The 24,062-nt window shown below is 46.6% G+C and overlaps 1 protein-coding gene across 1 annotated transcript in view; it reads left to right on the forward strand.

Annotated features, from left to right (window-relative positions):
• The first annotated feature begins 22 nt into the window (after nucleotides 1-22).
• Nucleotides 23-24,062, forward strand: part of HDLBP (high density lipoprotein binding protein) — an 80,640-nt gene continuing 56,600 nt past the window's right edge. Inside the window, exon 1 of the mRNA XM_066233691.1 lies at nucleotides 23-161. The gene's annotated coding sequence lies outside the window, so the exon portion shown is untranslated. The remainder of the gene's footprint in view (nucleotides 162-24,062) is intronic.

Consider the following 24,062-nt stretch of genomic DNA (forward strand, 5'->3'; position numbering starts at 1 on the left):
CGCCGTGCCCCTCCCACGGCGGTTGGCCATATAGACGCTGGGGGGTGGGGGGGAGGTCAAGCGTAGCCTCTTCTCCTTTACCAAGATGGCGGCTTGTCCCTGTTTCGCCACAGTTCCCACCTTGTAAGCCTGATTTCCTTACGCTAATAAGACTGGAACAGGTAATGTGATTCTTCGCCTGTGGGTCACTAGAGTGGGGGGAAGGAAATTTCTTTAGAAGGAGCTAAGTAACTGCCAAGAAGAGAGGCAGTCGGGGGAGGACAGGTGGCGGTGAGAGTGCGGAGCGACCGAAGAGAGGGGTACCGTCGCTTCTGGCCCTCTCCTCCAGGAAGATGGCGGCAGCACCGAGCTGGCAGCGCTGGAGCGGGGCCGGGAAGGGGAGGGCAAGCGGACGCGCAGGGCTGCTCTAGCCCCGGCCCGCCGTCATCTCGATGATCAGAGGACTCTCCTCGATTGGCTGCCGCAGGTCACGTGGGTCGGCCGGCTTGTGCGCGGACCATAGAGTCGGGCACCCGTCCCAGGGGACGTGGCCTTCGTGATCCTGGAGCTGGGAGCTGGGAGCTGGGCCCTGGGGCGGGGGCGGTGCTAGGGTAGAGGCCCGGGCGGGCGCACCCCTCGCTTTCTTCTTGCGGTTTGGGGTCGTCCGGGGAGACCTGGGGGGGGGGGCACTCCGAGACCTAATGTGACCTCGCGGTTCGGGGACGGTGGGGTGGTGGGGTGGGGGACATGCCCGGCTGGGGTCGGGACGGGAGCAACGCTGCCCCCTGCTCTTCCCGGGGTGTCCCTCCTCCCTCCCCGCGACCTGCAGGCCCCGCAGCCTTCCGACACTGTCTTGGAGGCCCAGCTCAGGTGCTCTGGCCTTTTGTAGATTCCTCCAGGCCAAGGAAACACCGTCTGGAGAACCTGGAGCAGCTCCTGACGCTGGCGGTTCCCGAGGGCACGTTTTGGGGGAAAGTGCTTAGTTAGGTACTCAGGGCCAGCTGCCAAATCTCCCCTCCCACCCGACTTAGAGAACGGGAGGGTCGGAGTGTGGATACCACCTAAAACCAAAGGAAAATGTCGACCCGTGTGTTATTAATGAAGCGATGCTTCTGGTCAAATGAAACATCTTCAGGAACACGGGTGACTGGCCCTTGGGTTTTCTGGGTTTTCTTGTGGGTCCTCTGTTTCATGGCTACCCCACTTCCAGGCAATGACTTCCCTGTGTTTGGGGCCAGCTTAAAGATTCTTACTCTTCTTGGCAGGTAACTTTCCTAAGGCCCTATTAAGATGAGGTGTTACAGTCAGGATTCTGTCTGAGGCCGCTGCCTGATATTCCGACTTGGGGTGATGGATGAAACGGGAGGAAGCCTATTGCTCCTGTGAAGACGCCACGCACCTCGAGCTGAGCTCATTAAGGACGTTTAATGTTAGGGTGCTTGGAAGCAGTGTTTAAAGCAGTTAAGGAGATATTTGGTTTAGGGTGGCTTCTTTCGTGTGACTTCCGAGTTCTTTGGGTCTGAAACAGCGACTTGTCCTAAGAGTTTTAGGTTTGGAGAAAACAGAGCATACCCCCTCAAGCCTTGGGGGACAGCACTGGAAAGCCAGTTAAATAATTAACGGTGAGGTTTGAACTTTCCTGTAGCTGCCATTAGTTCAGCTCTGTGCCATGCAGTGTTTGAAGGCTTGACTAATCATCTCTCTAATCAAGTTAATTAACATTGATTAGAGCATTGAGCCTACATTCTGCAGCCCCGCGAGGCCCCTTCTTCTCAGCAGCCTGATGGGAGAATTTCTTCCTGAATCATGAAGTATTTTTTTTCCTTTGGTTTTGTTGTTTGGGGCTTCTGATTGACTTCAGCCTCAAAACTTCACTTCTTCAACAGTTCAGTTCAAGAAATATTTATTGGGGCCCTGGCTGGGTAGCTCAACTGGTTAGAGCAGGAGTCCCCAAACTATAGCCTGCGGGCTGCATGTGGCCCCCTGAGGCCATTTATCCGGCCTGCTGCACTTCGGAAGGGGCACCTCTTTCATTGGTGGTCAGTGAGAGGAGCATAGTTCCCATTGAAATACTGGTCAGTTTGTTGATTTAAATTTACTTGTTCTTTATTTTTAAATATTGTATTGTTCCCCGTTTTCTTTTTTTTTTTCTTTAAAATAAGATATGTGCAGTGTGCATAGAAATTTGTTCATAGTTTTTTTTTTATAGTCCGGCCCTCCCAACAATCTGAGGGACAGTGAGCTGGCCCCCTGTGTAAAAAGTTTGGGGACCCCTGGGTTAGAACATTGTCCTGATATGCCAAGGTTATGGGTTCAATCCCTGGTCAGGGCACATACAAGAGTCAACCAATGAATGCATAAGTAAGTGGAAGGAACAACAAACAAATTGATGTTTCTTTTTCTCTTTCCCCTCTCCCTTTCCCTTACCCCTCCTCTAAAATCATTAAATAAAAATTTTTTTTTTATTTAATGGGAATTGCTGTGTGCCAGACACCAAGAGACTTGGGGATGCAAAGATAAAGAAGATACAGACCCCCCCCCCCCAAGCAGTTTATGGACTAGTGTGGAGGTTTTACTAGTAAAGGGATAATTACATTACAGTGGTCTAAGTGCAGTAATGGAGGTACGTCCAACATTTGGATAGAGGGAAGAGGGGGCAGGATCACCTGTTGAAAAGTCTTCACAAACAATATGGTTTCTGAACTGAGGTTTAGAGGATGAAGACGAGCTTTTCCAGGTAGAGTCACAGGATGGGCTGTTGTAGGCAAGAAAGGTAATGTAAAGGGGACGTGTGACAGCTGTAGCTGGGCACGTGTGGACCAGAGCTGGAGAATTTGGTACATTGCTGACCTCTGAAAAGGTGAAGGGTTTGCCGAGATCCTGTTACGAAGGACTTCTTGTCCTTGTCAGTCCTGTCTGAGGCATTCTGACTGGGACAGGGTTTCAGGTGATCACACACTGTCTGCCAGGATGACTTGTGACCTTTAGTTACAGTGGATCAGGTAGATTCTCCATGAATGCTTTCCCACTGAAACTGAACTCGTTGACCAAGTGAGCAGAGAACACACTCTGGAGCTCCAAGTGGTGCTTATACCAGGTGGGCCAAAAGTAGGTTTACAGTTGTGAGCACATGAAACAGTTTATTCTTGTGTTACTATCTATTAATTATTGTATTATTTTGCGTATGAACAACTGTCAACCTACTTTTATTTCCCCCTATGTTGATATCACCTCTTTAGCACACATTCCTCCCACAGGGCTAGTGATCGTACTTAAGATCATATTTGCATATTTCTATTAAGAGATAAGCAAGTTCCTGGAAGAAATAGTACGCAGCTGGGTTCTCAGTTGCGGAGTTAGGGCTGCAGAATGTCCAAGACAGATGTCAGAGTTTCTGCCCAAGTGGGAGAGCAGCCAGAGAACCGGTGTGTCGGGATGCCCTTTCCCTTACAGAACATCAGCTGCATTCAACATTTGGAAACCCAAGAAAAGAATTAAGCTCTTTTCATGGGTGTAACACTTTAAAAGTTGATCATACAAGTTATTTTGGGCTAAGCAAGATTTTCTTTCTTAAATCGGAGACATGTTGGAAGTGACATTCCTAGCAGGCTGTCGTTTTATCAGGCATGCTGAAGTTCCTCGAATACCATCAAGGACAAGCCAGACGTGTTGTCTCAGGCTTGTCTGGGCATCGTGTGGTTAGTCATCTAGGTGCTTGCCATCAATCTGATAACAATATATTGTGTATATACTCCCTTAATACATTTTATTGTCATTTATATGAATTTTAAAATTAAAAATTGATCTCACTTCAAGTCAAGGATGTATCTTTGTGTAGTTTTTAGAAGTCAAGTACATCTAGGAAGGCTTGTGAGGGAAAACTGAATTTCCTCCCCTGAGAGCACCCACGTGTGCTCCTAGCTGGTTCCCTTGGTCTTTGCTGCCACCTCCAAACAGCATAGACAGTAGCTATGTCTCTTCCCTCCCGTTTCACACATAGTCTTCACTTGACTCTGAGAGTAGATACCAAGTTTCTAGGTTTTTGTTTGTTTTTATTTTTAATCCTTCTGCCTTTGCGATGCAGACAAATCCTTGTCTACCAAAGCAGGTGCAGCGTTAATTTGGTCAGTTCGATATTTATTGATTATGACTACATAGTATCATTTGCAGCTAGGTCAAATGTGATTGGGATCTCTTTTTCTTTCCTGGATAAGTTTTTACTTTCCATGAAGTTCTTAAGAGTCTTGTTTTTGTTTGCTTGCTTTTCTGTGTGTTTGTCACTAAAACTCAATGCCAGATATATCAGTTGTCTAAATCTCTTTCTATCTGATGAAATTACATTTTTTATTAATCTTATCGTAAATAAATCTGTCCCAGACTTCCGACCTGCTGAACTCTCCCTGACGCCCTCACCCACCCCTATTGTGTTTCCTGGAACCCGTTTTTCTTTCTCTTCCTTGACTTGTTTTTTTTTTTTCTCTCATTTTGGTGAAGCAGTTCCTCAAGGAGTTGCCTAGGAAGAAGTGCAGAGGTCAAGTTTGGAGACTCTGCATGTCTGAAAGAGCTCTCTTCTGGCCTTGTCCCTGAATGAGGCCTGGGCACCACTGCGTTCCTCCGTCCCCTGCCTTCCAGTGTTACTGCTGACGCCTTCATAGGTGGCTGTTCTTTCAGCTGGAAGGATTTTCTCTCTGAGATTGAAGAGTACCCGGTGCGATGATACCTTGGAATTTGTTTTTATCAAACATCTTGCCCACATTTGGGCCCCTGTACCTGGTAACTCCTGTTTCTCAATGCTGGGCATTTTTCCTTTCCGTTCTCTTTCTGGAATGAAACTGTTAGAGCTCATAGACTGACACTGATTTTCTGAGATTCCGTTTTCTTCCTGGAAGACATTTTCAGCTTTATCTGCAGACTTTCTGTTGAGTTTTTGTCAAAGAGCTTTCTCTTCCTCTTGTGTAATCTCCTGGTTTTTTTTCTTGGATGTGTTTATCTCCTTATCTGAGGACGAGTGAGTTTTAAAGTTCTCTTTTCCGTGAAGTCACTGTTTCCTTCAGGCTGCTTTTTGTTTGTTTGGGGGTTTTGCCTTTCATACCAGAGCCTTTTCTGGGCTATCTGGTGATGGCCTCCTGCCTGCTCACTTGTCAGAGGGCTTCCGAGCCTGGGGCTAGGCTTGCCAACTCGGCCTCACTCTAGGGGCACCTACCTGGCAGGGCCATTTCCTTGAAACGTCCTGTCAGCTTTTTGGAGGGGAGGGGTTCTCCAGATTATCCAGAGAAATACACCTCCCAGCCTCTTGCTTGGCTGCCTGTGTTCAGGGGGCTATGGGAGGGAGAAGGCTACAATGTTAACAGCAACAATGGAAGGACTTCCTTCCTTTAGAAAGGGTTTACCAGCCATTGAAACAGGTGTTCCCAGCCGGTAGATGGTGTTTCCCTTTCCTGAGAAGAACCAGAGCCTTTGGACAGGGCAGGAGAGACAGAGCCTGTCCTTTCTGACAGCATGTTCTTACCACTCCTGCCTGGTGCCTTAGCCGTGTTCTTTTTAGCTTACAAATTGAGATTCACTGATGTTTGTAGTTCCTTTTGTTCTTTGCTTCTTTCTTTAGCCCAGCTGTGGATTTTGCTTCATCTTAAGGTGCTGCAACACCCTGGCATGAAACGGGTCCGAGGTGTGACTAGGTTAGTCTTCACAGTTAAGAAATTCAGATGGCCAGTGAGCAAAGCAAGATTTCCATTTCACTGAAGATCCAAGGATTAGCATTAAAATCATACTTCCCTACAGCCTGACCTGTGGTGGCTCAGTGGGTAAGAGTCCCCGGCTTGACGCCCTGAGCTTGCCAAGTCAGGGTACATACAAGAAGCAACTACAAGTTGATGCTCCCCACTCCCCACCTTTCTCTCTCGCACACTCTCTCTCTCTCTCTCCTCTCTTTAAAATCAATAAATAAAAGTCTTTAAAAAGTCATTTTTTCCTACAGATCGGGAAAAATAAGCCTGACCATTTTAGTTATCGAGGGTGACGGGTCAGGTGAGGATAAGGTACATGTGAATGTTGTGGAGTGTGGTCACTGTAGCTTGTTGGGGTGCTGCCTTGACAGTGCCCGTCCATGCACCCCTCATGAGATTGCAATTCTAAAACTGTCCTGTGGTGGGGGTACAGCTTCAAGTGGGCAGAGGATAGTCTTCAGCAGTGTTTGTGATCACAGACAGGTCACTCTGTATGTAAAATTGGAAAAACAGCGGCATGCAATTTTTTAATGGAAATGAGAGTAGCAAGTGGTGAAACAATACATTAATTTGATCCTGCTTTTATTTACACAGTGTATTAATATATCCAAGAAACATCTTAGATAAAAAAATAATTTTGAAGATAGGTCTTGGGGAAAAATTATGAGGGATTGCCAGTTTGTTTTTCCTGAGAGAGAGGGGGAGGGAAGGAGGGAGGAAAGGAGAAAGAGCAGCAGCAACTCATTGCTCCACTTAGTGTGTATCCAGTGGATTGCCTCTCATACATGCCTTGGTAGGGGGTCAGATCAGCAACCTTGGGTTCAAACTGGCGACCTTGGCACTCCGGGCCGATGCTCCGTCCACTAAGCCACCACCAATTAGGTCGGAATTGCCAGTTTTTGCATTTTGTTGTAGTTGTGTTTTACAATGTTTTTATGCTAAAAATCACATTCCTTGGTAGACCACTGCAGCAGGCTTGTAGTAGTGTGGGTGTAGTAATGCAGTCAGTATTGCTGTTGTCCACAACCCTGGGACCCTGCTCCAGGCTCTGCGATGGCTGTGGAGCCCTGCCAGGAGGTCTCGCTGTGCCCGGGACTCCACCACTGGTACAGCGGGCCTTCCTGCCTGGGGAAGGGCAGGAAGTGACTGGTGCAGAAGCCTCTGGTTAGCTAGCAAGTGCCATTGAGCAGTCAGTATGCACTCTGTCAAACCCTTCGGTTTGCTGTCTGTGTGTGTGAATCGGTGTTCTCAGATGTTCCTGGCGGTGGGCCTTGGAGGCGGGCAGCAGTGCTGTGTCTTAGGTGTAGCCTGCTGGGCACTGGTGCTTTTCTGCAGACAGGACAGAGGGTGGGTGTTGACAGAGGTGGGGAAGAGCGCCCCTCTGGACTGGAGTCGCAGGCCTTACTTCAGTTTGGACCTGTTCTGTATCAGCCCTGGGACTCGGGTGTTTTTGGTCTGTGGAACTGGAGCTCCTTCCCGTTGAAGATAAGGGAGGCTGAATCTTTTCGTCTCCCCACCCCCACCCCGCCTTCGATAGCTCTAAACCCTTAGTCAACTCGGTTTATCAGTGACTTAGTTGGGAAGAATGATCCTGGGAGCAGATAGTCACTCGGGTAGCATCTCGCTTTGTGATTTGTTTCAAGGGTGCGTGAGTGATACCAGAGCTTTGCCTATGAAAGCTCTGTTCTTTGCTCCTTTCCACATACCAGACATCATGCCTTTGTTTCCAGCAGTGGTGAGCCAGGCGGTTTTGACCCCAGAGAACATCTGGCAGCGTCTGGGGAGCTTTTGGTTGTCATGACTCAGGTGTCAACATCCTACAGCACTGGTCCCCAACCCTGGACCGCAGACTGGTACCGGTTTGTGGGCCATTTGGTACCGGTCCGCAGAGAAAGAATAAATAACTTATATTATTTCCGTTTTATTTATATTTAAATCTGAACGATGTTTTATTTTTTAAAAATGACCAGATTCCCTCTGTTACATCCGTCTAAGACTCACTCTTGACGCTTGTTTTGTAAGTTCGACAATTATATTAAAAAATACCACAGTTTTTACGCCGGACACATAATTTTATTTGTGCATTTATCTGTCCCACCCTAAAGGCCGGTCTGTGAAAATATTTTCTGACATCAAACCGGTCCGTGGCTCAAAAAAGGTTGGGGACCACTGTCCTAAAGGGCCCAGGACAGCCCCACAATGAAAAATTGTCTTGTGCAAAGGTCAGCAGTCCTGGGGCTGAGCAGCCCTGCTTTCCCGGGCAGCCGCCACTGTTCCCAGCATGGGCCCCATTTTTCACGTGAGTGGGGAAACTGCTTGCAGAGGGGCTGAGTTGGGACTGTTGTTGCTGACACCACTGGAGTCCTCACGTTACAGGTTGTTGACGAGGGTAACGGGAATACAAGATCCTCACTGAGCTTTTTGTCTTGTGCCCCTTAGAATTTTGAATATTTCTCGTTGGTTCAGTCATCAAGCAGGTGTTTTCTCCCAAGCGCACATTCATCAATAGGTTCAGGTAAGGAAGTGAACAAATCGAAAGGCCCAGTCTGATGCCAGGGCCCGTCTCCGTGGTCATTGGCCGGAGACGGCTGTCGGTCCGTGTGCAGCCATTTCCAGGGGTCGGCTTTCCAGTCTAGGCTCTTGCTGGGCTACGGTGTCCATGATCCGGTGGCAGCAGCCCAGTGCATTGTCCGGCCGCCTGAGCCAGGCCTCGTGGGGCAAATCCCGCTTGGTCTCACCTGCCCCACCCCCAGTCCGGGTCACGGGCTGTCACGCACGTGTCTTTGCTTGTTTTGGATCCCGTGGGGAGCAGGCAGCCTGGGCATGGCAGGTCCCCGGTGCTTGTTTTGAGGGATGAACAGACAGGACAGAGAGCATCTGGCAGCATCTGGGGAGCCCCAGGACTGCTGACCTTTTGCACAAGACAATTTTTCATTGTGGGGCTGTCCTGGGCCCTTTAGGACAGTGGTCCCCAACCTTTTTTGAGCCACGGACCGGTTTAATGTCAGAAAATATTTTCACAGACCGGCCTTTAGGGTGGGACAGATAAATGCACAAATAAAAGCTCCCCAGACGCTGCCAGATGTTCATTGCTAAAAACGGAATATTCTGAACACCTGTCCATTACTGACTGTCGGTGAGTTACAGGGGCTGCTGATTCCAGAGTCTCTTTCTGGGCTCTGAGGGGGATGCTGGGTGCAGGAACCAGCCGCCCAGAGGCCAGCCCAGCGGCTGCAGTGCTTCACGGCCTTGGGGTTTGTGGCCTTGGCAGCCACTTCGCACAGCAGTTTCTTCTGGAGGTTTGGCTGTGGTTGGATGGACAGACTGCCGAGAGGCCAGAGGTGTGCTGACCATGTGCCTCTTCAGGAGAGCTGCTGCTGCTGGGCGTGCAGTGCCCAAGGTCGCGCGGTGTTCAGGTGGCCATGTGGTCCTGTGGTAATACCGTCACTGTTATCAGCATGATCCCTTGGTCTGACTGGCTAGCATCTTATTTGGGAGCATGAGTTGGGGTCCAAATATCTGAAGAGGAGCAGTAGTTCTTGGCCTTGCTCTGCTAAGTGTGAGAGGACCCTGCCTAGTGTTTCCATGGCTCAGCATTCTCATTGACCCACTGCTCATGAGCAGGACACACGCTCTTTCTGGCCGTGAGGTCAGTGACAGCACTGAAAGCTTCTGGACACAGGCGTCATTGCTACTCTGGGTTTCTTTCTGGAGGGGGAATAACTTCAGCTTCAGCTGGGTGTGTTTGGTCTAAGTCTTACTCTCCTGCAGAAACTGATGTGCTTCTCTGGGAAGTTCTGTGCGGGGAACCTGGTGTCGGTGCCTCGTGTTAGCCCTGCACGTCACCTGGCCTGGGCAGCTTCAGTTACGGGAATGGCAGCAGGGAGGGAAGGCCCTGGATGTCGACATCTCTGGCTTTGCCCCAGTCGGTCGGGTGCAGGAGGGCCTGGGGGCTGGCGGCTGAGCTGTCCCCTGCTCCCTGGTTCTAAGGCGTCCTGCCGACCTGGGGGGGGGTGTGGCTCCCTGGGGGGGAAAAGCAGTTTTCTTGCAGGTTTCTGGATAGCAACTACTTGCATGGCAACCTGTCAGGAGGGTTAGTCTGGAGGCTCTGGAGAGAGCTGTTTTCCTGCAGAGGTTGCCATGACAGACAGCCTCAGGGGACATGGCCAACCTACAGAAACTGCCCCGATCCCAAAAGGACCAGGCCTCCGGGAACAAACAGGTCAGAGGGAAAGAGGAAACAATAGAACTAGAGCGGTAAAGGAAATAGTTTTTGAAAGGGAGCCGTGCGTTTGGCATTTTTTGCTGTTTTTGACAGTGGGGCTGAGGTGAGTGACTTGTTGATACATGGCTCTGCCCCTCGGGACTCCCTCCTCAATACAAAATGTGTGGTTTCTGATTCTTGATGTAGGGTTGAAAACTTTTTGGCTTCTCTAAAACTCTTTTTCTTCAGAAATTAAAAAGGAACGAGGAAAGAATGGCCCTCCACCATCTTTTCTGCCTTTCTGCTGCACATCCTGACAGTCGGTGGGAGCAGGTCTGGTGCGTGCCCCGTGACTTAGAAACAGAAGGCCCTGCTGTGTGTCCCTCACGTAGTGTTCCTTATGTTGGAGATAGTGCCTGGGCCCCTGGGCCTATTAGGTGACCACAAGAACGGACTCCCATGATTGCTGCCTGGCTGGAATCAAATATGTTGCATTATCCTAACAGGTTTTACTTTGTAATCAATGTACGTGTTGCTCCTCATTTCACTCTTAGCTGTATGTTTCTAATTTTATTAATACTCAGCTCATTTATAAATATCTTAACAATGGAATTACTGGATTGTGTTTCCTGTTTTGACTTTGATAATAGAAGATTAGTTAGGTGGTCCTGTAGCACTGGTTTAAATCAGTGTGTATGAGATTAATTTGAAGACTACATTGTTTTCTGTTGCAACAAGGCTCCATTTGCCTATTATGCTGTGGAGCAGACCCCTGAGACCCGAGCTCTGTTGTTGCCCTTGTGGCTGCTGTGATAAGCTCTGTTGCCAGGGTGCCTGTGCAGGGCCCACTGGCTCCCAGGCACAGTTCTGTGGTCTCTGGACTGCCCAGACAAGAGCCAGCTACCACCAGGGCAACCCGTCTCACTTGGTGCTGTGGGGTCCATCCTTAGTTTTTACAGGTGCTGGAGATGACCACCGTGTCCCCTTGAGATTGGTAAGTTGCAACTCTTGTGTACAAGGTTGGGCGAACGGAGAAAGATGGTGTCCCTGGGGGAGTCGGCAGTGGGAGTCTCCCACAACAGCCAGGTGGCTTTCCTTCGAGCTGTGAAGAGCCTTTGCTTGTGAAGCAGTGTGGCATTTCACCTCTCCTTACCTCCAGTTGGTTGGGGCTTCTGGATGCTTAACTACCAGAGGTGTTGTTGGGCTAGAGAACATGTGTGTGGAGGAGTTCTTGATTTCTTCCAAGAGAGGCCCTTTTGGTTTCAGACTGTGCTGGTAGTTTCGGGACTAAATTTGCAAGCAGGAAATGGCTTGTGAAGGACTCGGTGGCGATCTGTGGGTCTTCCCTCTCTCAGATCTCACTGCAGATGCTGCGTAGGGTGAGTAGGGTTTTGTTCTTAGCTGGGGTATGGCTTTACTGAAGGGCACAATCTTTTTGGCCAGTTCAGAACTTACTTGGGAGGATTAGGAGGCGTCTTATGAGAATGTTTTAATTGCAGAATGTACTTCTGCTCGTCTGCTCACCTCCTCACCCCAGTCATGCAGTGACAGGTGTGTGTGGGGTGTCCCTCTCTTTTAAGCCATTGCTGGTTGACGTGGTCACTGTCCACAGGTCACTTCGCTGCCCTTGGGCAGTGCTCCTCTAGAGGGACACGCTGGCTCCACGTGCTAGTGTCACTGAGATTGCCTCTTGCTAGAGAGTGAGTGAGCGGTTTGGGTTCAGCAGTGCTGGTGGCTGGCTCAGATGGAGTGCCATGTGCTCTCCCCTCTGAAGGAGTTGTCCGAACTGCCTGGGGTACTGGGTGGAGCTGGCAGGGGTCCCCGGGTACACCTTGAAGTTGTTTATGATGTGCTGCTGTGTGTGTCTACGCTGGGGTGTCCCCAGTCTCCTGGACACTTCCTATGACTTTCATGAACTTTGAATAAATGATGTGTAACAGACTTGACCATCGTCACAGTATCCTGAAATGGAGGTAGAACTCGTTGTGCTATCTAAAAGGTAGGTGAAGTGTGTCTTTGTCTTAGCAGTTGCTCTCATCGTGAAACATCTCTAATTAAAATTGGGTTTTGGCTTTGAGCTTGAATGGTCAGTGTCACTTGCTATCCCTCTTCTGTCTTGATGTGTTTATTTCCAAATGAAGGCATTTATTTGTTCTAATTACAAAGGTAGTACGTATTATCTGCCATTAAATATTTTAAACTGCAGTATATTATACTTACAGAGGAGTTGCATACAGAACACTATTTCTGAACCCCTGAGTAAGCGGGGGACCTGAACCCTCATTACCCCTTGGCTTCCTTGTGTTTCCACAAACAAGACAGTGACTTTACCATACAAAACCCTCAAACGAGGAGAGGCAACACAGATCCTCGCTGCCTCGACCCATTCTCATCTCACCAGAAGGACCAGCTCAGAGTCATGCTAACATCTCACCGTCAGGTCTCTAGTCTCCTTAACATCGGGGCGTTTACTCAGTGGTGTTTTTTTTATTTTATTAATTAAAAGTATTGGGGTGACATTGGTTAATAAGACTGTATAGGTTTCAAAGCATACAATTCTGTGATAGGTGCGCAGTATATACTGTTGTGTTCCCAGGTGTCTTATTTGGACCAGCTTCAGGCTTTGCCTCCGGCTGGACCAGTACCGCAGGGGAGCCGGTTCAGGCTTTGCATTCTCTCAGAAGGTGCACAATTTCAGCTTGTCCCACTACCAGTGGGGCTCTGCCAGGTATCTCCATAGTGAGGCCTTTGTAATTAATAAGTATACTGTGGGGAGGTACTTTTGAAACAATGTATCTGTTCCTATTAAACTTTCAGATTATTCATTTATTTGGATCAGTATAGGCTGGCAGTTTTCTTTTATTCAGTAGGTTACCCTCTATCATCATCATTTATTTTTATGCTCATGTTATCCCAGGTGTGGACAGTGGGACCCCCTGAAGCCAGCTTATGTCTTTTTGATACACCCCCATATTCGTTTAGCCTTTGTTGCTTTCTGGGACCCCAAGATCCTCTGGGCTCCTCATGCACTTTTCTGGCCCAGCCCTGGCATCAGTCTTCTCTTCAAAGAAACCCAGTTATTTTTTATGACAGTTGGTACTCAGAGAGCAGAGTCTGGGCACCATATAGAGGATTGTTGGGGTGTGAGTGCACCCAGGCCTTCAACAGAGCTGCAGAGTGTATGTGTGCATACATGTGCACATTTACATGTGCATATATACACACATTCTTGTGTTTTTATAGCACTTGTGTCTATTTTTATATCTATTTATATATATTGAAAAACATGAGTTTATTCCATTGCCTCCAGTTTCAATCTAACACCACAGGGTTTGTCCCAGTTTCTCCGTTTTCCAAATTAGTGGCTTCCTTTTCCAACAGTGACAGTCTTAGATGCCATTGTCCCTAATCTATCTGAGCAGTCGTCTTGCATGTCTTATACTGCTTCCCTCTCCCACACAGGTGCTCTCTGCCCTCCATCTTGCAGCCTCGACACCAGCTTTGTGGACATTCTCTTACGTGGAAGCTCGTGTCCCCGTTTTGAAATTTTGTTTTTATCTATTTAGCAAGAGAAAGATGAGAAACATCAGCTTGTAGTTGTGTCACTTCAGTTGTTCATTGATTGATTCTCATATGTGCCTTGTCCAGGGGGCTCCAGCTGAGCCAGTGACCCCTTGCTCAAGCCAGCAACCATGAGATTATGTCTGTGATCCCACGCTCAAGCCGGCGAGCCCACACTCAAGCCAGAAACTTTGGGGTTTCAAACCTGGGTCCTCAGCGTCCCAGATCAATGCTCTGTCCACTGCGCCGTCACCTGCCAGTCACGTGTCCAGGTTTTTAAAAACAAGTCCTATACACGGTCTTGCCCTCCCCAGGCTATTGCCAGAGCCATCACTTCATTGCTGCTGATCGCACACCTGCCGTGTGGTTTCCATGGGACACTGTAGTGACCCCTTTCTCCCTGACACACACTGGTGTTCTTCCCAGCTCTTTGCCTGTAGACAGTGCTGCCTTCCTGTGCGTCTTACGCCTGTGCCTCGGCTGTCCTGCGGGTGCAGCTTCTTCCTGGTGTCCTTAGTGCCTTCTTAATGTTACACTTCCTCAGTGGTCAGGCAGCCTGTTTTTCCTCACCATTTCATAAACAACATCCCTGTTCTTCATCTTCGTTGATCTCAGAGTGAGGGCTGAGTGAGAATGGACGTGTATTCATGTGATTATGTGCAGTATGTGTACATTTTCTATGAACTGTGTGTTGATATGTCCTAACCTATGTAGATGTTTTCCAGACAGAGAAAAACTCTTTGTATCCTAATTTCTCTACCAGATAGTCTCTGCTATATAAAATTCTTAAGCGTTTGGGGTCAAATGAGTCAATATCGTCCTTGATGGTGTCTGCAGTCTGTTGTCACCAGGCTCTTGCACCCCCTAGGTTGCAGGTTTTCCTCAGTCTTCTAGCTACGCGAGGTGTAAGTATTCACCTCTACAGCTCCAGTCTAGCTGAAATTTATTTTGGAGTATGGTGTGAGGTAAGGATCACTCTGAATTTTTCTCCGAATGGATAGCAAATTGACCTAATTCTGTTTATTGCCTAGTCTGTCCTTCCTGCTGATTTGTAATGGCACTTGTATCAAAAGGTAAACTCATAGATGCGTATGACTTCTGTTTAAAACAACAGCAGTTTTCTCTCTCACATTTCTGGAGGCTAGAAATCTGAAATCTGGCAAGGTCATACGACCTTTGGGGGCTTCAGGAGAGAAACTGTTCCTTGCCTCTTCCGGTGTCTGGTGGCCACCCCCACATTCCTTGGCTTGTGGCTGCCTCACTCCTGCCTCTGCCTGAGTCTTCACACAGCTCTTCCCTCTGGGTTGTGTTTCTTTGGCTCTCTGTTGTAAGCACACTTGTGATGGCATGGATAACCCACGCAGATAAGCCAGGGCAGCCCCCTCGAGATCTTTAATTTAATCACATCTGGAAAGACTGTTCTTTTCCAAATAAGGTAACATTTACATTGTAAATCATCAGGACTTCATATCTTTGGGTGACCGTTATTCAGCCCACCACAGATATTATTTGATATTTCCTTGGGATGTAGATGACCTTGGAGAAAAGAGGCCTCTTTGTGATAAGTCCCCTGGACTTTCCTTCAGTTTTTCTAGCTTTTCATCATAATAGAGGGGTCATCTAGATCAGTGGTCCCCAACCCCACCTGTCCGTGGGCCATTTGGTACTGGTCTGCAGAGAAAGAATAAATAACTTACATTATTTCTGTTTTATTTTTTTTTTTAATTTACTTATTCATTTTTAGAGAGGGGAGAGAGAGAGAGAGAGAAAGTGGGGAGGAGCAGGAAGCATTAACTCCCATACGTGCCTTGACCAGGCAAGCCCAGGGTTTTGAACCGGCAACCTCGGCGTTTCTAGGTTGACGCTTTATCCACTGCGCCACCACAGGTCAGGCGATTTCTGTTTTATTTATATTTAAATCTGAACGATGTTTTATTTTTTAAAAATGACCAGATTCCCTGTTACGTTCGTCTAAGACTCACTCTTGATGCTTGTCTCAGTCACATGATACGTTGCCACTAAAATTAAACCCATAAACTAGCAAAATGAGTGAAAAACAAAATTCCATCAAAAGTTCTTTTGCGAAGTGGAAAAGGGCCAATGAGGAGACAGAAGAAGAACCTATAACCTCGAGAAAAAGAAGGCTTCATTTAACAGACAATACCAGGAGTCCTACTTGAAGTATGGATTTATTGCAACTGGTGATTCTCGCGCACCAAGGCCGCTCTGCATAATATGTGGCGACCGGCTAAGTAATGAGGCAATGAAGCCTTCAAAACTGCTTCACCACTTGGAGACCAAGCACCCTGCTTTAAAAGACAAGCCTTCTTAGTATTTCGAAAGAAAAAAGCATGAACAAGAAGGACAGAAACAATTACTGGTGGCCACTACATCAATAAATGCGAGTGCACTGAGACCATCATACTTGGTGGCTAATCGTATTGCTAAGGCTAAGAAGCCATCCACCATTGGTGAAGAATTGATCCTTCCAGCCACTAAAGACATTTGCTGTGAACTTCTAGGAGAGGCTGCGGTTAAAAAGATAGCACAGATGCCTCTTTCGGCTACCACCGTCTCACGGCGCATTGAGAAAGTAGCAGAGGGCATTGAATCACAATTGTTGGAAAGGATTAATAAATCACCGTGGTACGCTCTCCAGGTTGACGAATCTACAGATATTGACAACAAGGCAATGCTACTTGTTTACGTGCGTTATCTTTATCAAGAGGATGTGCATGAGGATATGTTATGTGCACTATCATTGCCAACCAAAACCACAGCCGCAGAACTATTTAAATCGCTGGATGACTATATATCAGGAAAACTGAAATGGTCTTTTTGTGTCAGCATATGCACATGGAGCTGCTGCCATGACCGGAAGGATGTCTGGTTTAACTACTCGGATTAAGGAGGTTGCACCTGAATGCAAGTCTACGCATTGTGTCATTCACAGGGAAATGCTGGCTAGCCGAAATATACCACCGGAACTTAACAGCGTATTGAATGATGTCGTTAAAGTTATTAACCACATCAAAGCACATGCCCTCCACTCGCGCCTGTTCAAGCAGCTTTGTGAGGAAATGAACGCGGAGCACAGACACCTTCTCTTATACACAGAAATAAGATGGTTATCCCAAGGGAGGTCCCTGGCCAGAGTGTTTGAATTACGAGAGCCACTGCAGAAATTTCTTTCAGAAAAAAAGTCACCGCTAGCAGCACATTTCAGTGACGAAGAATGAGTCACAAAACTCTTACTTGAGCAACATATTTAATGACCTCAATCATCACTTCAGGGGAAAATGACAACTGCCTTCAAATTGGCAGATAAAGTAGCTGCATTTAAAGCCAAACTGGATTTGTGGGGACAACGCGTGAACAGGAGTATATTTGACATGTTTCAAACATTCGCGGGAATTTTGGAAGAAACTGAACCCAAGCCTTCATTGTCCCAGCTGGTGCACAATCACCTGTATTTGCTTTTTTTTTTTTTTTTCTGAAGCTGGAAATGGGGAGAGACAGTCAGACAGACTCCCGCATGCGCCCGACCAGGGCGACACTCTGCCCACCAGGGGGCGATGCTCTGCCCCTACGGGGCGTCGCTCTGCCACTACGAGAGCCACTCTAGCGCCTGGGGCAGAGGCCAAGGAGCCATCCCCAGCGCCCGGGCCATCTTTGCTCCAATGGAGCCTTGGCTGCGGGAGGGGAAGAGAGAGACAGAGAGGAAGGAGGGGGGGTGGAGAAGCAAATGGGCGCTTCTCCTATGTGCCCTGGCCGGGAATCGAACCCGGGTCCCCCCGCACGCCAGGCCGACGCTCTACCGCTGAGCCAACCGGCCAGGGCCACCTGTATTTGCTTTTAAAAGAGTTTGAACGCTACTTCCCTACCACAAAAGACCCACAAATTGCCAAGGAATGGATCCAGGATCCATTTGTCAATAAACCAGGTGAATCCAGCATGTCTGTGCAAGAAGAGGATCAACTACTGGAGATCGCAAATGACTGCGGCCTTAAAAATATGTTCGAGACTACAACTCGTCTGGATTAAAGTCATGGCAGAATACCCCGAGATCGCCACAAACCACCAAAAACCCTGTTGCCATTTCTGACATCCTATTTGTGTGAAGCGGGATTTTCTGCAGTGACAGCAACCGAAACAAAATTACGGAATAGACTGGACATAAGCAACACACTTCGAGTGTCATTGTCTCCCATTACCCGTAGGTGGGACCCTCTGGTTGCAGAGAAATGAGCTCAGGGCTCCCACTGATTTAGCGTTATGGTCGTGGAGAAATAGGCTACTATCTCTCATTCTATATAAACATTATAATAAATAACCCTTAACTTACAATTTCATAACAATGGTGAGTTGTATTTTTCATGCACTTTATATTTGTTTTTGTGTTGTATCTTATTTCTAAGGCATGTTTAAACGTTACCATAGCGACTGGAAAGTGTTTGGAGGCAGAGAGGATGTTACTCATGTTATGTTGTTGGTGCGATGTTAAGAGGACGCTTCTAATAAAGTTGCATACGAGTACACAGTGGGTTCATGCTTATTTTTATTGTCGTAGGTTCATGATTGGTAGCGAGCCTGAACCTATCATATTACATATTGATGTCAGACATGAAATGTTGTCAGAATAACAAATTTAAATACAGCCTGAATAATGAGGACATGTTTGTTCCTCCTTTAACTTAGCCCAATAAATATAGTAAGTTTGACAATTATATTTAAAAGTACCACAGTTTTTATTCCAGTCGCATAATTTTATTTTGTGCATTTATCTGTCCCACCCTAAAGGCTGGTCTGTGAAAATATTTTCTGACATTAAACCTGTCCGTGGCCCAAAATAGGTTGAGAACCACTGGTCTAGATAGATGGTCATCTGCAAACAGGTATATCTGTCTCTGTGCTTAATTATGTGTCCTTAGGGTGCATGATTAACAGTCTCTGACAATAGTAGACATCTTTGCCATTTTGTTACTTATTTCAGTAGGTTAATTTTAGCTTTTAACTAAATATGATATACCATATTTCCCCATGTATATGACACTCCCGTGTATAAGACACACCTTAATTTTGGGGCTCAAAATTTGAAAAAAAAAAGTATTACATAAAGTTATTGAGCTCAAGTTTTATTCATCATAAAATTCGTACAACTCATCCACGTGAAAGAGCGGGAAATGCAAGTTTAAAAAAATCTACAACCAATGTATAAGATACACTCAGTTTTTAGACCCCACATTTTTTGAAAAAGGGTGCATCTTATACATGGGGAAATATGGTATTTTACTTCTGGGCAATATTTTTTTATAGCCATTTCCATCTATTCCTGATATCCTGTACTAAATTCCATAGGAAGCAAGGAATAGATGCTGAATTTCATCGGTCTTTTGGGCATTTTTAAATGGCCATTTATCGGTCATGTCAATATGTTTATTTGTCCTTTGAGCTATAAATGCAAGATGTATCCACTTCCTAATACTGAATCCTACTGCAATCCTAGAACAGACCCTACTTAGTCGTGGTGTTTTGTTTTCTAAATTTAGTGGTCTGGTGTTCTGGTTCAAGTTTTACATGTTTGTAAACTGCCTTGTAGTTAGTTGGTAATCTCTTCTCTCTCAGATGCACTCATTTTGGGGAGGCAGAGAGTGATCTTCTTCAGGAATCACCCTTTCCACCATGTGCAAGCCATGTGTTTTAGATGAAATGGGCCAACTGCATGGGTAGACTGTGATGGTTCTGTCTGTTAAATCCCAGCCCCTGGGCCCCTTGACTACAGTTACTGATCCTCTACTGGGCTCAGAACCCGATTAATACCAGTGAGATACAAAAATAATTTGTAGGGTCCCCATGGGGCAAAGAGCTCTAACTTCCTTGGGATCTACCCAAAGATATAATTACTGCCATTTGTAACACTTGTTAGTTCAGAACTGGGTAAGGATGATACTGTATCATTGTGAGCTGGGTTCTGTGTGTTCTGTGTGGGACTGGAAAGTGCTCATTGCTTCTGTTTTTTTTTCCAAACTGATTATAATTTCAATTTACCAACCCATTTGTATTTTGTTTGTTTTGGTTTTGTGTTTTGCCCATTCTTATTTAGTCCTACATTTTTAAAATTTTTTCTTTATTTTGACTCAAATACTTAGCTCATTTATCTTCATTTATGAAGTTTATAGCTTTGATTCACACTGAGTGTGGCTTTGGCAGCATCATGTAGAACTTGAAAAGTAGTGCTCTTTGATTGTTTTTCTTTTTTTAAGTCTTTTTGTTGGAAATATTTTCAAACATACCTCAGATGGAAGACAAGACTGCTGTCTCATACACCTGTCACCTGCCGTAACCAGGGGAAGCATTTTCCATTTTTGTTTTCTCTCTCCCAGCCCCCTCCACGTTTTATTTTGAAAAATTTAAAGCATATCTCAGTTTTCGTGTAACTTGTAAATACTTTAGCATGCATCCTTAGTGGATGAGGGATTTAAAGGAATCATACCTTAGAAAATTAACTATACAGTGTGTCTGTAAAGTCATGGTGCACTTTTGACTGGTCACAGGAAAGCAACAAAAGATGATAGAAATGTGAAATCTGCACCAAATAAAAGGAAAACTCTCCCAGTTTCATACCTATTCAGTGCAGTTCGATGTGGGCTCACACACAGGTTTTTTAGGGCTCCTTAGGTAGCTATCCCGTATAGCCTCTACAGACTCGTCACTGACTGATGGCCTACCAGAACGGGGTTTCTCCACCAAACTGCCGGTTTCCTTCAACTGCTTATCCCACCGAGTAATGTTATTCCTGTGTGGTGGCGCTTCGTTATAAACGCACCGATATTCACGTTGCACTTTGGTCACAGATTCGAATTTAGCGAGCCACAGAACACACTGAACTTTCCTCTGTACCGTCCACATCTCGACTGGCATGGCCGTGGGCTGCTCCGCTGTATACATGGTGTTATGTCATCATCTGTGCATGCGCACATGCTGCCACATCATCCTACAGAAACTGGGAGGGTTTTCCTTTTATTTGGTGATTTCACATTTCTATCGTCTTTTGTTGCTTTCCTGTGACCGGTCAAAAGTGCACCATGATTTTACGGACACACTGTACTTTAAGGTCATTTGATGTCTTTGTTCAGTTTTCTCCAAATATCACAAAATGTGGTTTTATACTTGTTTTGTTTGAATCAATACCCAAAAGTCTCCACACTGCACGTGGTCATTACCTCTTAAGTTTCCTTGAAAATCTACTACAGTTGATTTTTCTTTTTAAAAAATGCTCATTTAATTAGGAGAGCAGTCGGACCATCTGTGCTGAGGGATTTCGTGTGTCCTGGACTGGGTGGGTTATGTGGTGGTGGTTGCAGTGTGCTGCTCTGGCTTCATATTTCTGTAAACTGGCAGCTGGGTTGAGAAGCATCGTTGGTTTCAGGTGGGTTTTTAATGTTTTGTTTTGTTTTTTTGCGGGGGGGTGTGGAAGATAGGGGGAGGTGTCAGGAGTAAGCCCTCAGTCCAGCTATGTGCTCAGGTACATTCCCCAGGAGGCCTGCTGTCTCTTTTCTGATTGATGAGTGGGCACTGTTAACAGGCTGATTGTGTCCCTTATAAAGTTCTTTATCAACCATTTACTTAATGGGTTCAACAGCCACTTTGCTGGTAGTTGTTGTTTCACTGGTGTATTAGCTTCCTATTACTGCGGTAGCAAATGACCACACTCATGGCTGAAATCTCTCACGGGGGTGAAGGCAGGGCGTTGGGGCCTCTAGGAAGCTCTCGGCAGAATACATTTCTTGCCTTTTCTAGCTTTACGTTACCTACCTTCATTGTAGCCCCTTCCTCCATCTTTAAAGTATAATATTTTAAGGATCACGTTACTTATGATTATATTTAGGTCACGTCTGTGTAACTTATCTGTAACATTCATGGGTTTCGGGATGAGGGCCTGGATATCTGTGGGGCCATGACTTAGCCTATATATGGCAGTTGCAAAAGAGAGGTTTTTTTAATTCTGTGCCTACATTTATAACTGGCATTCTTACACAGGCGCACCTTGTTTTATTATGCTTCACAGATGTTGCATTTTTTACAAACCGAAGGCAAGACTCCACCAGCAAAAAAGATTACGTCTCGCTTTATTGCAGTACTTGCTTTATTGCAGTGGTCTGGACCTGAGCCTGCCACATCTCTGAGGTCAGACTGTGTAAAGAAGCTTCCCGTATCAATCTGGTTACCCTGAAATATGGTTCCTATGACAGGGAAAAATGAATACCATAATGTTTAGAAGGTATTGGGGCTAGCAGCTTCCAAAGTGACAGCGCATTGTTGTGGCTTCCCCCAGTATTATACACTTGGTGTTTCAACCCACTGAAGTCATTTTTTGGTGCTTCTGTTGTTGCCCCAAGTTGGCCTCATGTTCTTTGGACGTGGCCCCCTCAGGATGAGACTGCTGCTTTGCTTTCCGCCATAGCACCAGGCCTCATCTTGTCTGCATTCTGCTCCAGTCCTGGAATCAGCCCTTCTTCTAAGGAACCCTGGTTCCTTAGTGAGGAGTGGTGTTTGAATGCCACAGTCTTTGTCTAGGAGTGCCCATGCGGCGTGGGAAACGATTGTGAGTATAGATAGTTTCAATTCAAACAAAAATTTACATGGCTTTTACTTAGATGTGTATCTTTTACTTAGGCTGAAAATGTTGGTTACCTAGTCACCTTATCTTGCAACATGTATAATATTTTCAGAATAAAATATTCATATTATTAAGATATATCCCACTCAGAATATACTGTTAAATTACTGTAGGTTCTGTCTGTTTGTTTTTAATTTTTCCATTGACTGGAGCTGTGGATAGCTCAGTTGCTTTGAGCCTCTGCCCCAGATGCGGGTTGCCAGGTAGAAGTCTGTCTATCTCCCTTCCTCTCACTTAAGAGTAATGAATGAGTAAATGAATGAATGAATGAAAATAAAAATTTTCCATTGGTTTGGGGGGGGGAGGGAGAGTGAGAGAGAGAAGCATCAATTCTTCTTGTTCCACTTAGTTGTCTACTCATAGATTGCTTCTCTTATGTGCCCTGCCCGGGGCCCGAACCCATGACCTCAGTGCTCTGGGATAACCCTTTCTCCACTGAGCCACTCAGCCAGGGCCAAATTATTGTGTTTTAAAGTTACATTTTCTCTGATGATTATGCCACCAAGGTGACCTTGTTAGATTCATCTCAGTTTTTTTAAGCAAACTTTTTATTGAAGTACAGTAAACATACAGGGAGTTCTGCAGATCCTGAGCATATAGGCTCAGTGATTGCTCACTGACTGAACTCACCCATATGACCAGCATTGAGAGAGAGCAGGGGATGTTTTAGTTTGAAGTTTGTTCTCTGATTTATATGGTTTTCAAAGCAAAGCTGTAAACCGTGGTGTGTTCAGAAGTGTTTGGCTTCCATCCCTGTCCTCCTCCCTCTTTCCTTCCCCGTTGTTTCTTTCTGCAGATATGAGCAGATGTCCTCTCTGTACTCTGCACGTGCCCGGGGACCACACAGGGGCGTGTGTAAGGTGCCCCTTCCCATGCCTCTTAGACAGCCTGTTGATGCCCTGTGTGGATGTAGCGTGATTGTCAGTCAGTCGCTTCTCTGGAAGTTGTTTCCAGACTTGGCTAGCTTTTTATTCTCACTGTTTTTTGTGGTTTCTATAACCCCTTCTTCACAGAGCCGCCAGAGGTCATCCCAGGGGTGCTTCACGTCTGTGTGGAGCTGGATGGCCTCAGCGACTTCTCAGTCCTGAGGAGGACCCTCTCCTGTCCTTGGCGGAGTCACAGACAGGTCGCCTTTCTCTTCTGTTCCTCTGGCGTTTGGTGCTGGTTTTCTAACAGTGGTGTTAACAGTTTGTTCTGGCCCTGCTGGCTGTCTCGGCAGGTGGAGCATCCGCGTCCCTGCTCCCAGATCCTCGTACCACGCAGCGTCCTATGGAGTCCGGGCTGTTGTTGTCTGCCTGGCAGAGTAGAAAACCTCTGCCCTGTCTGCACACTGTGCTCGTGGAAGGGCACCCTAACAGGGAGGGAGTTCTTTGGGGGATAGCTGTAACATTAAGGGTTATCAGAAGTGAGGTTCCCTAGAATAATCTCAGAAAAATGGTGCTGGATCCTGACCAGGCGGTGGTGCAGTGGATAGAGCGTTGGACTGGGATGCAGAGGACCCAGGTTCGAGAGCCCGAGGTCACCAGCTTGAGCGCAGGCTCATCTGGTTTGAGCAAAGCTTACCAGCTTGGACCCAAGGTCGCTGGCTCGAGCAAGGGGTTACTCGGTCTGCTGTAGCCCCGCGGTCAAGGCACATATGAGAAAGCAATCAGTGAACAACTAAAGTGTCGCAACGAAAAACTGATGATTGATACTTCTCATCTTTCTCCATTTCTGTCTGTCCCTGTCTATCCCTCTCTCTGACTCTCTCTCTGTCTCTGTAAAAAAAAAAAAAAGAAAAAGAAAAATGGTGCAGACACTTCCTTGTCTGACAGATGAGGGGGAAACAGGCCAAGTGGAGAGGTGTGACAGCCAGTGTCAGCAGGCGGGTGGCGTCATTGGAGTAACCACTGTGGCTTAACGCTCTGGAATC

Source organism: Saccopteryx bilineata, chromosome 5 (assembly GCF_036850765.1).
Source record: "Saccopteryx bilineata isolate mSacBil1 chromosome 5, mSacBil1_pri_phased_curated, whole genome shotgun sequence".
NCBI lineage: Eukaryota > Metazoa > Chordata > Mammalia > Chiroptera > Emballonuridae > Saccopteryx > Saccopteryx bilineata.